This window comes from Orussus abietinus, unplaced genomic scaffold, assembly GCF_000612105.2.
Source record: "Orussus abietinus isolate OABI.00-Male unplaced genomic scaffold, Oabi_2.0 scaffold3, whole genome shotgun sequence".
Classification (NCBI taxonomy): domain Eukaryota; kingdom Metazoa; phylum Arthropoda; class Insecta; order Hymenoptera; family Orussidae; genus Orussus; species Orussus abietinus.
The window spans coordinates 2,286,681-2,301,119 of NW_019395984.1; positions in this window are offsets into that span (position 1 = coordinate 2,286,681).

Here is a 14,439-nt window from a genome sequence, read left to right on the forward strand (position 1 = left end):
ACGTTGGTGTTGTCGCAGGTCAGGCCGGCCCGGTTCAACGCACTCGTTGTCTCCTGGCCGGGGCGTCGTTTGTCTCGACAAATCCGGAGTTAGATGGTGCGCACCTCTCGCTCCTCCGGTGGTCCCCCGTAGGCGAGAGGCCCCTCTATTAGCTGGCCCCGCGGCGTATCCGCGGCGTCTCCGCCGCATTTCCGAGCCACCTTCGCGTTGCCTCGCCTGGGCGATAAACCGGCGGATTTCGCCTCGGTCCCTCGGTAGTCCGCGAGCGTCATAACGCATCCTATCGCACCTTTTCCTGACGGAAACTCGTGGGGGCGTGGACGCCATTTTGGTACCGCCGATCAGCCTCCTCCATAAAGGCGTTCGATCATGGAAATTACGATTATCCCGGAAATATCGACTTTTCGATTGTGACGCACGGCGTGGTTAATCGGCGACATCCCACTTCCCACTCTGAATGTCAGGAATTTAACAGGAATATCTGCTGTACTCTTTATTTATTTTTTTATTGCGAATTTTCATTGGTTGAGTGGTTAAAAATAAAACTGCCGGGGGATGCGATCGAGAATACGATGTCCATTAATATGGACACGTTGGTAATTAATACGTGGTTCGTGGGAAAAAAAAAAATCTTTTAGCGTTTACGAGGTCGCGCGCAACTTGGAGGCGCGCACTTTGAAGGCGCGCAACGTGGAGGCGCGCAATTTCAAGGCACGCAACCCGCCGGTGATTTTTCCCTCTCGGCGCACTCCTAAACCGTGTCGCGGTACCCGGCGAGATTAACGGCGCGTGTTAATGCAAAGTACCTCCGTGTCGTTGCGTGCGTTACGAGCTTAAGGGTTACCGTCCATCGGAGACACCCACGGGAGCTTCTCGATTACTCGGCGCCCCCCGTCCCGCGTGAATTTTTACCGGCACGAGGGTATTCCTCGGCGTTCGGGTCGAATAATTCAACGAAATCGACGCCTCACCGGGCGCCATAAATCCCGGGATTATCGATGGCCGACGAATTCACGGGCTAGTTGCGCCTCTACGCCCGGGCAAACCAAGATGGCGACCGGTCACGTGTTGCTCGCGTGAGTCCGTCCTAAAGCATACGTGGAAATAAATCCAGCCGCGCGATTTAACGTTTTTCCACCCATCAAGTGGTTTGCCTTTCTTTCATTAAATCCGACAATTAGCGAATAATCCGTTTAACCGTCCGTTAACCTCTGGCCGCTTTGACCGGCGCGGTTAAATATGCCGGCGGGTCCACCCCTCCGTTAAATTGAACCTTCGATCGATTTGCCGCGCCTGTCGCGTCGCTTATCAGGTTTTACATGTTTCAAATACCGGTATTTTTATTCCGGGGGTTATTTCGGCCTTGGAGGTGAAAATAAAATAAAAGGCGGAGCGCTCTCATTGGCCCGCCGGCGGGCGGGGGTGGGGGGTGGAGGCGCCTCGTGCCGTCGGCGTCGGAATTGACCGTGGTCGGGGGAGGACCGGAGTGGGGTGAAATTGTACCAAAGGGATCAATCGCCCCGAACACGTGACCGAGAAACGTGCCGGGCGCGCACGTGGATTTCACCGGGATGACCCTCTAGGTACTCCCTACCCCCCGGTGCACCCCCGCAGCCCCCGCGCCCCGAAACGGCAACCCTCCTTCGAGACGGAGTCGCTCAGTCTTCCTGAGCGCGGCTCGCCACGCAGTCGATACTCGATTATCAGTTCTCGATCCTGTCTCGTGGGTGATAAGGTTCGCCGTCCCCAGGAGCTGCGTCCTCTCGCGATCGCGAGTCGGTAAAGGAGGAGCCGCGATCGACGTCGATATCGCGCCTTTCGAGAATACCCGAGATTTTCGGGTTTCCAAGTTTTCGCCCACCCTGAGACAAGGAGACGCTTAATTCCCATTGTTATGACGATTTAAAATTATTCCTGACACTTTTTTTTCCCCCCTTCTCTCTGTGATTTGTGAAATCGAGTGCCGTCTACAATTATCGATACTCAGTGATGCGCGGGGATCTTGCAACTCGTTTAATTGAGTTCCCGTGATTTTCGGGATTGCCGTTGATAATTCATACGTATATTTATTTATGGTTATTATTCATCTACCGGGGTGCCGCGCATGGGACGCCGCGATGTGAAGTACTCTCCGACTTCGACGGTTTGCGGGTCGCAAAGTTAATCCGTGACTTCGGGAGATATATCGTTTTTATTGTTCCGAATGTTTATTTATTACAGTACTTAGTAGAGTCAACCAGCGATCGGGGTGTCCAGTTGCTACATGGTATCGCCAGACCCGGCTGACAATGCGCGACAAGAAACGTCCAAGTCGTAAATTCCTCTAATCGGTTAGCAGGAAGTTATCGACGAGACTCGGCGGTTTCTCGATAATATAGAAATCGAGGAGCGTATGAAAATTTCCCTTCCCCCACCGGGAACGACCTTTTTTTTAACGGCTAAAAAAATAACAAACTCGGGGTTGAGTATCCTGACTTGGATTGCTCGATCTTTGGGGAGGACTCGGGAAATCCAATATGGCGACCCGTAGCCGGAAGTAAGGACACTGTCGAAGTTGGAGACTTCCTCGCCAGAGGGCAGGCGCCGTCGGGGCGGAAAAGCGCCGCTAGTGCGCCGACTAAATTCCCTCCCCGTGAAAAATCGTGAAAAATCGTGAAAAAGATCGTGAAAAAAATCGTGAAAAAATCGTGAAAAAGATCGTGAAAAAATCGTGAAAAAGATCGTGAAAAAAATCGCGAAAAAATCGTGAGAAATCCCGAAAAGTCGGGGAAAAATCGCGAAAGGTCGCGTCGATTAGTGCTGTCCAAGGGACCCAAATCCGTCTTCACGATTGGGGACAATTTCTGGTCACACATGGGGAGCGAGGAGGGCCAGGGACTGAGCGAGGCCGACGCGAGCGCCTCCTGGCAGCAGCACTACGTCTGGGGGAATCCACAGCCCCACCACCATCCCCATTACTCGCAGTATCAGGGGCACTATCACCAGCCGCCCCCCATGGGCGGGGGACCGATGCACGATGCACCGCAGATGCAGCTGCACCACGGGCAGCCGCCTCCCGGGCACCAGCAGCACTTCCACAGCCGGCCGCAGACCATCTCCAAACGGCCTTGCTCATACGGAGGTGCCCTAGAAATTCTAGAATCGCGAAAAACGCGCATAAATTTTCTGTAAAAAAGATTCTCGGACGCCGTAATTGCAGGGGAGCGATAGAACGTCTATGTTATCGCGGACATTTCAATACAATTCGAGAATGATAATCCGGCTTATCCGACGTGGAATCTAACGCGTATCCTCATTACTTCATGCAAGATCTCGATGTCGCGCTTAGTGACAAAAAGAGGACTACCTGGTTACTTAATGCATTCAGCCGCGTAAACAGTGGTTTACTTTAGCGGCAGGCGTCGGAACGAAATTACCGCAGGGGGATTTTTAACCGATTTTTAATCCAACTGGCGGTACCGAGATGCGCGGCGGCCATCTTGGAATCGGTCGCTAGAGTCCTATTTGGCGTTGCGAAGCTATCGGAGCCGTTTAAAGGGAAATGTGCGATTTTCTTGTATCTGGAATCGTAGCTTTACCCTTGGTTCATGGTTCGCTGGATTTATGGGAGCGTTTGGCTAGTCTCGGAGCCCTCAGGCGTCCGTTTCGACATGCAGCGTGTTCGAAGATGCGAAACCCTGAACTGGACTGCTCGGAACCGTTCGGAAAGGAGAAAAGCAATTTATTTGACGAGGAAAGCCTCTCGAGGGCCCGACCTCGCCGTCTTCATCCCGAGTCGGCACTAAATGTCAGTAGTCGCCTTCAGGACTAGGACTAGAACCGATGATGGACTAACTGGACGTCCTCCATGGCCACGAAGGAGCGTTCGCGGAACCGCGCGCGGCGCTTCGCTGTTTCAGAAGGACGGAAAGGGGGAACGAGGTGGAAAAGAAACGGAACCGTCCGCCACTTTTATGCCTGACCATCCTAGGCGACGACGATCAGCCGGGGATGTCGCAACGCCAGGAGCTCGAGTTTTCCAGGAACTTTCGAGGGCACTTTTACTCGGCACGAGCCGGGACGGCATTACTTTTATTAGGGAATTCGCGGAGACTTTACATAATGGATATCGGTCACGCAATGCCAATCGACGGATGGATTTTATTGGCTCCCATGCATGTAACGATCATGTACCGCCGGTGGCCCTACGAGGCGATTCCGAGGCTCGCCCGTGGCCGAGTGTCCGGCTGCTCGCGTGATCGCGCCGCCATTTTGCATTTTACATAACCTAGAAAACCGTAGAGTCGAGGGAATTTTCCGCTGGATGGGGAAAAGGGATATGATAATTGGATTTACGGGGTATGGGACGTTAGCTGGCACACACTCTCCTACGGGGACTCGTCTTGAAAGTGCGCAGACAGGACTCGGAACTCGGTGTCCGTCTTTCTTTCTTCGTCACGGCGATTCTATTGTTCTCCCGGGCCTAACGGCGATATATAGGAGTATTAAACTTAGATCATGGATAACTGGATGACGCATTCCCTATACGAGCCCATTGTTACTCTCGAAACCAACTTCCAAGTCACGTGGCCGAGGGAAAGGCTCGATTAAACCGACGCGCGGCGTTATCGCGTAGCGAGTTTACACCGATGGGTTTAGGATATTACGTTGGATTTCTTGTAAACTAGAGGTATATTTAATATATCGTTCGGACAGGTACTATGATTCCGATACTATTTTGTGCTTCCAAATATTGCTTTCCGAGCTTTACTTATATGTTGATCGAACTTTGCGTGTTACACGTTTGGCTAATCTGGCTTCCAAGATGGCCGACTCCGCGTGGGTTCGCCTTTCTGGACAGTTTGAGCATAACGCGATCTCCCGAGGGAATCGCGTTACGGGAAGACCGAACGAAATTTCCGGAACTCGTCGACCACCCTTCGGAATTCCTCCCTCTTTTAATCGATTATTTATTATTTATTCGACCACTTTGCGCGTTGGCGTGCGGCTCGATCCAAGATGGCCGCCGGGCCTGGTAATGGGCTAACAGTTGACCCCACTGACCAAGACATCGTTCGTCCTCTCTTGGGACTCTCTCCCTAAGATTTTCTCCCCAGATTGTCAATTTATTTGCGCATCGGTTATCGATTCCGCGTTCTCCAAAATGGCGACTCTGATTCTTTTCCGAGTGACGATTTTCTTCGAGTTCATCGTCGTTTCTCGATGGCATCAAGCGGCCCGGTTGATGAATTATCCTTTGAAAGGACCTCTTTTCCTTCCCTCGCTCTTTCTTTTCCTGTCTCCCCTCCTTTTTCTTTTTTTTTTTTTAAATAAATCCAGAGTGCTCTCGCGCCCGCAGACGAGACGCAGGGACGACGATACAGTTACGCGAATGGAAGCAACAGATTCCCATGAATAATTCATAACCCGGCTTTTTTCCGCGCCGTAATGGCCGCGCATAACGCAACGCGCTCCGCGTCCCTTCTCGGGCTCCCCGTCTCGTATTTTCCTTCACCTACTCGCCACTAAACAAAGCCGAGTGCGGAGTGATTGGGTCGGGCTGTTGTTATGCAAACTCTTTTCGAGATTGTATTCTCAAATGTAACATGGCGGAAAGACGCCTCGATATGGTGGTGGTGGTTCGGAGAGATTTTTAACGATTTTAGACATTTCTGGAGGACTCGTTGAGGAATTCTTTCGTATTCCTTGAAACCTTTCCATAGGAATTTAATAATTAAGTCTCGCTAGTCGTGGAATCGATCACAGCGACCGTGAGAAAAATTATTACCGAATCCCACGGTACTTGTCTGGATTGATAATCGGTTCGTAAGCATCTTTAAGGTGAAACCCCATTATTTTAATATTCCATACGGAATTATTTTCAGCGATATTTAAATCGGTAATTTTATTCCGCTGGTTTTATTAAGAAACAATTATCGAAATTGTGTGTCTCCCGAAGTAAAGCGATGGTAATATCCGAAACACGTCGGTCTGGGGTCGGCAAGTGTCCGCACCCGGTCATATTTCTCCCGCGGACCGTTCGGAGTGTTTTATCGAGGATGTCGGAACGACGGACGCGCTTATGGAAATTTCTAGGTTATGCGCGCGGAAGGGACGCGTGCGCATCTCCTCGAAATAAACAGCGACGTCCATCAGGCGAAGTGGATACATGAAAACCGTATCTAATCGCGTCCTCCTCCGGGCCGCTAGTCTGCGAATCGCGTGTACGGCGACGCCGCATACGCGATTCTCGAAATTACGAGTCTGCACCGCCTCTTGCCAACCTCCTCTACCCTAGGAGTCCGATATCTCTTCCGTAGGATCTCTCAATGTCCCGGAAAACGGAATTTGAAACGCGAGGTGGCGCAACTACGAGTCACCGGCCGCCATCTTGCGCCGCGCCGCGAACCTGCCGCTCGTCAACCCTCCACGCGCGGCGGCAGTAATATTAACGACCACCACGAGTCCATTATGTCAAGTTTTTTTTTCCCGCGATACCGTCATTTATTGCCCCGTAATTGGACGAAGGACGGAAGCGAGCGACTTAATTGGCGCTGCGATCGCGTTATGTCCTTTCTTCTCTCCTTTTTCTCCCTAGGCAACGTGAATTATGCCATCTTTGTTCAACGCGCTCGTGGCGAAAGCGCGCGCGTCTCTTGACACTCGTCGTGAGATCGTTATACGAGCGCGTTGCGTCGCGTGACGCGCAACCGTTGCGTCCTGCGACGCGCAATCGTTGCGTCGTCGCGTCGACGAGATGTCATCTCGCGGGCCAAAACGACGTCGGCTCTTTCTCTTTCCCTCGGGAGGCCATTCATTTCCACGGCGATCGGAGCATAATCGATTCGAGCGGCGAAAGCTTGGAAACCTCGGATGGACGCTTTTTTATCTCCCTTTTTCCGCCCGGCTGGCGGGATAAAGTGGATGTCGAACGTTGTCGATGTCGTTGCGCGGTTTTTTACCGTACGTGTTGCACCCGCCCGATACTTTCGATTGTCCGGAGGCTCTTCGGATGTGACCGCCGGATTTGATCCCAGATACAGCCTCCGAGTTGCGTAATTCGAAGAAACGGCTCGAACGAAACTTGTTGACCATCCTGTCCCCGGGAGCTTTTGTTAAGGGTATTTTTTCATATCGCGCGACAGGGACGAGATAATCCTACCGATTAACGGAGTTGATCCGCGCGACTCCTCTTCGGAGATCCCTGCACCTCCGCGAGGAAAATTCTGTATCAAATCACCGGGGCGTAATTTCGAAAATCGTTTCGGGGAAAACGCGTTCACCGCGTTACGCCGGACGACTTTTATACGAGGAGTTTTTTTCGAATCGTGCACCGTTAAAACGGAAACCAGCATCCGCCCAATAAATCCGCGCCGTTTAATGGGAGGATCGCTGCCGCGGCGATGGTCGGAAAAAACGCACCATAACTCTCGGCTCCGGTGTTTTTCAATACTTTTTGTTTCTTTTTTCTTTTTCTTTTTTTCGTCCGCGCGGTAAGTTATAGGCGCACTTTTACATTCCGTCCTCCTGGAAAAGCGGATTTTCCTGAGAAACTCATCGGTCGGGTGTCGTCGCCGCGACGCTCCGCGCAATATGGAGAGGATGCTCGGGCGCGACCAAGGACGAGCGGCGTTCCAACTCGCTGCCGAGTATAATGCAACGTTACAGGACGACGATGCTCGCTATTTATTTCTAAGCATCCACAGGATGCGAGCCGACGTACTAATAGCCCGAGCTTCTGTCATGCCCCTCCTCGTCTCTCATTTTTTTTTCTTTCCGATTTTCAGACGTCACTTTTTTTTTTCACCACTCTTTACCTTTCCAAGAGTTCAATCGGTCGTTGAAATGCATTCCATGTTTTATATTTCACGGGAAATGATTTAATTTTCCGTATTTCATTAACCTTTCAAGGTGTTCGATATTAAGTATTAGGAGGGCAGCGTCAAATTCGAGGTTTTCAATTTTTCATGAATTTTCACTCTCGTCGCAAAAATGCCGTAAAACAGCATCTTCCTCGTTGCAATCTCTTCGGGCTCGCCGGCTCGAAATCAGCGAAGCATTTACTAATAGATAGTATTTGCTCGGTCGTCAGTTTTTTTCTTCTTCTTTTTTTTTCCCCCGACCTCCCTGGAAGACTTGCAGAATTTCTTTCCTCTCTAAAATCCGCAAAGATCTTGGAATCGGAAGTATCGCCTCGGTGTTCTTAATCGGGCAGAGTTGTCCCGCGATCGCGGAAAGCTTTTAATTTCTTCGTCCAGGAAGGGAAGAAACGGGGATGGAGAAGAAAGGAGGAAAGCCAAGGGAGAGTTCGCGCAAGAACGAAGGACTCGGGATGACTCGCTAATCGATACCCGAGATCGATCGATCCATTTTACGAAATCGCTGGAGGATCGCTCGTCCCGCTTCGGAAGTCATTGAAAGCGAGAGCTCCGCCACTCCTTGCGGAAGAAAGGGAGGCAATGAATTAAAAGAAAAAAAAAAAATTAACAAGACGACACCTCATGCAGAACTGCCGAAATCATTCTTACGAGGTTACCGCGGTTCGCGATAAAGTAAAATCCAGCAGAAGAAAAATCTTGGTGAAATTAGGAGTAGAAAAAAAAAAATGTGGAAAGAGTACGTAAATGGTCAAGACGAGTTTAGTGCAATTTTTCTCTAAACGAGGATTTAAGAGAGAGAAGGAGACGATGAAGATGTTTCTTTTTTAAGTGGCTCTGAAAACACTTTTTCCTCGTGTAGGGCACTCGGATGTGTTTGCTTATCCCGCGAGCAGTTTCCCGAGTTAATTACACGTTTTCTCGTATGAAGTCAGAGGAGGGAAAAAAATATCCGACGAGGAGGAGGATGTTTCCATCTGGTGTCCCGAGTCGGGACGTCTTCGTCTCCCTTGTCTCTTCGTGACCGTATCCTGTTTGCGAGCGCACACATGTCCGCCGTCTAATTAACGTAATACCACATTATCTCGACGTCTCTTGGCTTTTCAGCAATTCGAGCGGCGTTCGCCTCGTCATGGCATTGTCGTCATAATTTCACAGGCCGGCGACGATCGTTTCCCGCTTCGGATGAATCGGCAGATCGACTGATTAAGAGTCCCGCGGATTAGCGATGAGTCGCTCCAAGTGCACGCAATTACGTCCACACCTTGCCCCCTTCGCGTGCGTTCCGTTGCATAATCTATAAATAAATGAAAGTGCAAGGAGAAATAAAACCTCCACTCCGGTTCGAAAACGGAAGTAACCTCTCCTCTGTCGCGTTATTAAAAATGACAACGAAATCAGAGCTTGATATTCTTATTTTCTTTTTTTTAAATACCATCATCATGCGATCTTGAATTATAGTCCAGGGTTAGGGATAATTGGTGAAATACTTAAGGGTTTCTTTTACCAAAAAAAAAATCCCGTCCCACGGTGAATAGGTGTTCCTCCGAGAAAGAGGAGCAGGGGTTTTAATCGGGCCGCGGGATCGAAACCCGAGGCGGTTTTCCAAGGGACGAAGGTCGCGGACGAGGAAGTCTGGGCCCGGTCTTGGGGCCCAGAGGGAAAAAGTCGGGCCCGGAGGGGAAGACAAAGACGCTTATTGCGGAGGCCGGTGCAGACCGTGCCTCCCACTTGCGCATTATGCGAGGAGATAGAGTATCTCTCGCGCGGGAACATTTTCCGTTCTTTCTTCTCGAGGATGATCCCTGACCTCGGGGCCCTGCCCAGTCGGGCCCACGCGCTCGGGGCCAGGCCGGGCCCGGCCCTGCCTCCATCTTGGCTCGACTCGGCTCGACTTTGCTTGACTCGACTTGGCTTAACTTCGTTTAGCTTGACTTGGCTTGACTTGGCTCGACCGACTCGACCGAGCCGGAAGCTTCTTCGATCCCCCGAGGTATCTCTGCATCTCCCGGAAATTTCGCTTGACCATTCGGAGGCCAATGGTCAATCCCCCTGACCGATCGCTACTTGGGAAACTCGCCGCGCCCCTAGTTACGGCGTCCCCGGTTGCTAGGGATACGGCGTCCATAGCAACGGCTGGAAATCGCCCCGCTAAATGAAATAAAAAATACAATTCCGCCCTCCTCTCGCTCTAAACCTCAAAGCCGATCTCGTATCTTGTTTTCAAACTCCCCTGAATGATATTTCTCCGACTTCTCTTGAAACTGTAAATCGCTATACTTGGGTCTGGGGAGAAATAGAACGGCTTGAAAATGGCCTTGACCATTCGAAAGCCTTTGGTCAATCCCCCTGGCCGGTCGAGGTTGACTCAAAATCACTGTACTTGGATTTAGGACGAAGTGGAATGGCTTGTTGTGCTTGAAAATGGCCTTGACCATTGGATGACTGTAATGGTTCCGTACGTTCGAGCGATTCGATCAACGACGATGAGGAAATGATTTATTTTAGTGGAGGCAGTCCTTGACCGCCGAAGGTTGGCGATCGGACCGACTGGCCAGGTACTGTTCTCTGGATCGAACTTATTGGATTAAGTATCGAGGAAAGGAATTAATCGCATTGGGAAGAGTCCTTGACCACCCGAAGGCCGGTGGTCGATCACATGGACCAACGACTTCTGAATTATAATAACGAATTCTCAATTGACGTTTATTGTAACGATTTTGTGCGATTCCGCTGCCTACTTAAAATAAATGAAATTATTTATTCTAAATATTTCCCCGGTTTGCAAGTGCCCTCACGACGAAAGTAATTGCTGTTTATTAATATACATAAACCATTAACGTAAAAAGAAGACTCAATAATTGGCACGAACGTCATACCAACGTCTACCCATCCGGTCCGGATGGTTTTTCCATTCTAGGGAAAAAGCAACGATGGAAGCGAATCCAGATTAGGATTTAATTAAGATTTAATATTCTAGCCGTTTTTACTTCTACCGACTGTTCCATGAACTTTCGACCCGAACTCTCGAGGATGTCCTCTGACATCCTTAAGAATTGCAAAATGGAGCCCGAGTGGTCGGAGAGAAATATTTATTTCAGGTTACCTGTCCTACCTGAATCTCCTGTTTTCATTTGAGCATTATATATAGCGTCGCTCGTTATGACGATCTGTCGAATTTAATTTTTTTTTCCACTTTTATATACATCGAGGGGAAAAGTTAATCGAGCCGCGTTGACAGTCAGGAAGTACCCGACGAAGGCAGGACTCGAGGGTTTTCGAAGTCCTGTCAGTTCGGAGAAAGTTTCGAGAGGGAAAAGTTTGCATGCACGAGGGACACTTCCTCGATTCGGGCTGCACATTATTTCGCCGATAAAACGATACTCTTGCGTGCCTTGCACGAGGAAAAAATTAAAATGACCCATTTGACTGTCACCCGACGTTAAGCTCGAGTAAAAATAAATCCCCGAGACACCGGAACAACGCTGTTCGTGACTGCGATAAATTTTCGACTGGTCCTTGATAATCGGCGGAATAATTACGCGCGAAAGTCGAATGCAAAAATGTGGAAACGTGTTTGCAAAAGGTGAACACCTTTTTACAAATCGTTAAACGGCGTTAAGTTCGAAAGCATGTAGCGGTATTTTGTTTCTTAGTTTTTAATTCGAGTAGCAAATAGAGGGGTGTGTAGTCAAGCGCAAGTGTAGTAATTACCGAGAACGTGCCGAATGTCTAGATGAATCTTGAGACTGCTGTGGGTGTGGTTGGAACGACCGCCGAAGGGGTTGTTCGCGAAATTAGCCCTCATGTAGTCAGTTCACGAAGTATTACAGTTCGTATCATTTTCAGGTGACCCCATGATAACATCCTCACTGAAGGGTAAGTCACCATCGTCTTCAGTTCACCTTTTATTTGCATTAATTGCCGAATTTTGGGTTTCTCCTGGCGCCCCGCTCTCCCGCTCCTCCATCTCACGTTTCCTCTCAAAATCCCCCAGATCACGTGTCCCTAGATTTCGGTGCATGGTGTTGCGATTTCATTTGCATCCCCCACATCCAAGGCCATCCATGAGTTTACCCCTAGATCTCGATTTTCCTTAGAGCCGGTAGAATGTAGAGTAATCTGCACGACCGCTACTTTCCAAAGGCACACAGAAGTGCGCTCACCTCTGGTATTTACATCGGCGTTTAGACGCCGTCATCTCGGAGCGATTACTCTCCAAGATCGGAGAATTACGGCGCTAATCACCGCAGTATATTCGAGAAAGTAAATTTCAAAGATAAAGAAGAAAATCGGAATAAATCTTAGCAGCGTCCGGTGCGCGACTCGCCGCGCCCCTAGTTACGGCGTCCCCGATTGCTAGGGATACGGCGTCCATAGCAACGGCTGGAAATCGCCCCGCTAAATGAAATAAAAAATACAATTCCGCCCTCCTCTCGCTCTAAACCTCAAAGCCGATCTCGTATCTTGTTTTCAAACTCCCCTGAATGATATTTCTCCGACTTCTCTTGAAAAGAAATTTCTAAAAGCCAATCTTTACGGGCCTCGGTGCTTTCGTCGGCGATTATTTACGACTGGCAGAGTTATTAATTACGATTCGAGCGGTAACTCGTCGTCGGAGCGAGTTACCGTCACACCGCGACTCGGTACACGCATCTCGGTGCTTCTTGTATTGGTTGTACGAGCCTGTTTCGACATTTACATCCGAGTGGCCGCGAGCGGGGACGAATACATATCGCGGAGAGGCGCACTCGAGAAACCACGCTGGAAGGGGGGTCCACAGGGGGCCCGAGAGGGGCCAGTAGAGCCAGGGACGTATCCGCAGACCTTATTCTCGTAGATGCATGCGCGATATTTTTACGAGCCCGGAGAGAACGCTCCGTCCTTGTGACGTCACATCCTGTCATGTCTTCATACCTGCTCACGTTACGATACTCGCCGGGGATGAGAGCGAGACGAAGCGAGGCCTGGGAAGCTGGGAGAAAGAGAGAAGTCCGATGTGCAAAGCGTATCGATATTGCGATCGCTGGACCGTCCAACTCGATTGAAAATCAAAGAAATTCATTACCCGCGTTGGATTGATACATAATGATTATAGCAACCGAATGCAGGAATTCACTCAGGGATTGTCCGATATAATATTATCTCCATTTAGTTTATCACGGTTATCGCGGTATTAGTAGGCTGACACATGCAGGGCCGTAGGGAAATTGGAAAGGGACTTTCACCCGGAATCGTTTCGCTGTGATTCGGGAATATTTGAAACAGGAAACGTCGAAACGTTTCCCGAGGCCTTGTGAGAAATCGGCGGGAATTACTTTGCATGTAAATATAAAACGAAGCATTTCTTTCTGCAATTTATATTCCCCCTGTTTTACGATTCGGCATAATGGATCCCTACACGTATATCCGTTCGAGGTGCATGCATGTTTAATATATAATGTGAAAAATTGTAGCCACACGTTTACACCCGAAATAAATATAAAGGTGCCGTTAGGGGTATCATTATAGACACCAGAAATGGAAACGCAAGTCGGGGATCCGGTGCATGCATGGGGCTTGACGGAGAGATCTGCACCGTAATTTAAGGGGGCTCCGAATATCGTTGTGGGGAAAAGTTAAATGGCACTTTACGAGGCCTCGCCGCAAATAAATCGCTCCCTGGAAAAGTCCTCTTCTGTTTCTCCAGATATGCGCGCGGCAGTAAAACTGGCCTGAATGAAAGTGAACGCGCGAAGCGTGTCTGCTCGAATTAATCATGGCGCACTGATACGTATACGACGTTTATGATACGCGCCCCCTGTGATTTCGATCGCGATTACGATCACGGAAGCGTGCGCCTCCGCGGCTTCCGGTTTCTCACGACCGACGCCCGTGGCGGCGCCACCGTCGCGCCTCGTCTACTCCCGTGCATACATAACCTAGAACTCGACTGCCGATTCGCGATTTTAATTTCTCCCTATTTCGTTAATACCGAAGTAAAAATTCCACGATTTTTATTAAATTCATCCAGGGCGTGGCATCGTCCCGAATGTTCCTCTAGAATCCGTCCAGGTGGAATATTTTTATTTTCATTTCCTTCTTATTAAATCCGAAGAGACAGATTTAACAAGAGGCAGCTTTGTCTCGGCGAGTGGTTGGGTAATTTGAAACTCGTCTGGAAATGTGGATTAATGGATTTTGGTACCCGATTTTTTAGCAGTCACGGTGAGCAGAATTATGCAAGTACTCGCGAACACGTGAAGGCATGGACCGTAAGCAGAATAAAATCAGTGGCCTGTACATGCAGAGGACAGGTACGGGAACATTTTGACTGCGTGGGGCGCCAGCGTGCGCTCCAATGTGAACCCACTCATAAGAGCACGTGCGCTCAATTGAATCACCATCGAAAGGCCGCGCATCGTTGGAGAAACTTTACAGAGCCCCTTACAAAGACGTAACATGGCCATCCGAGTGAGCAAACTGATACGCACTCGACCCCCCGCCAGTTTATTCAGCTTTAATTTACGGAGAACGTAGCCTAAGAAATTAAATAATTAAATCTGACGAGTTCATTTACGAGGAATAATTGAAGCTACTGGTT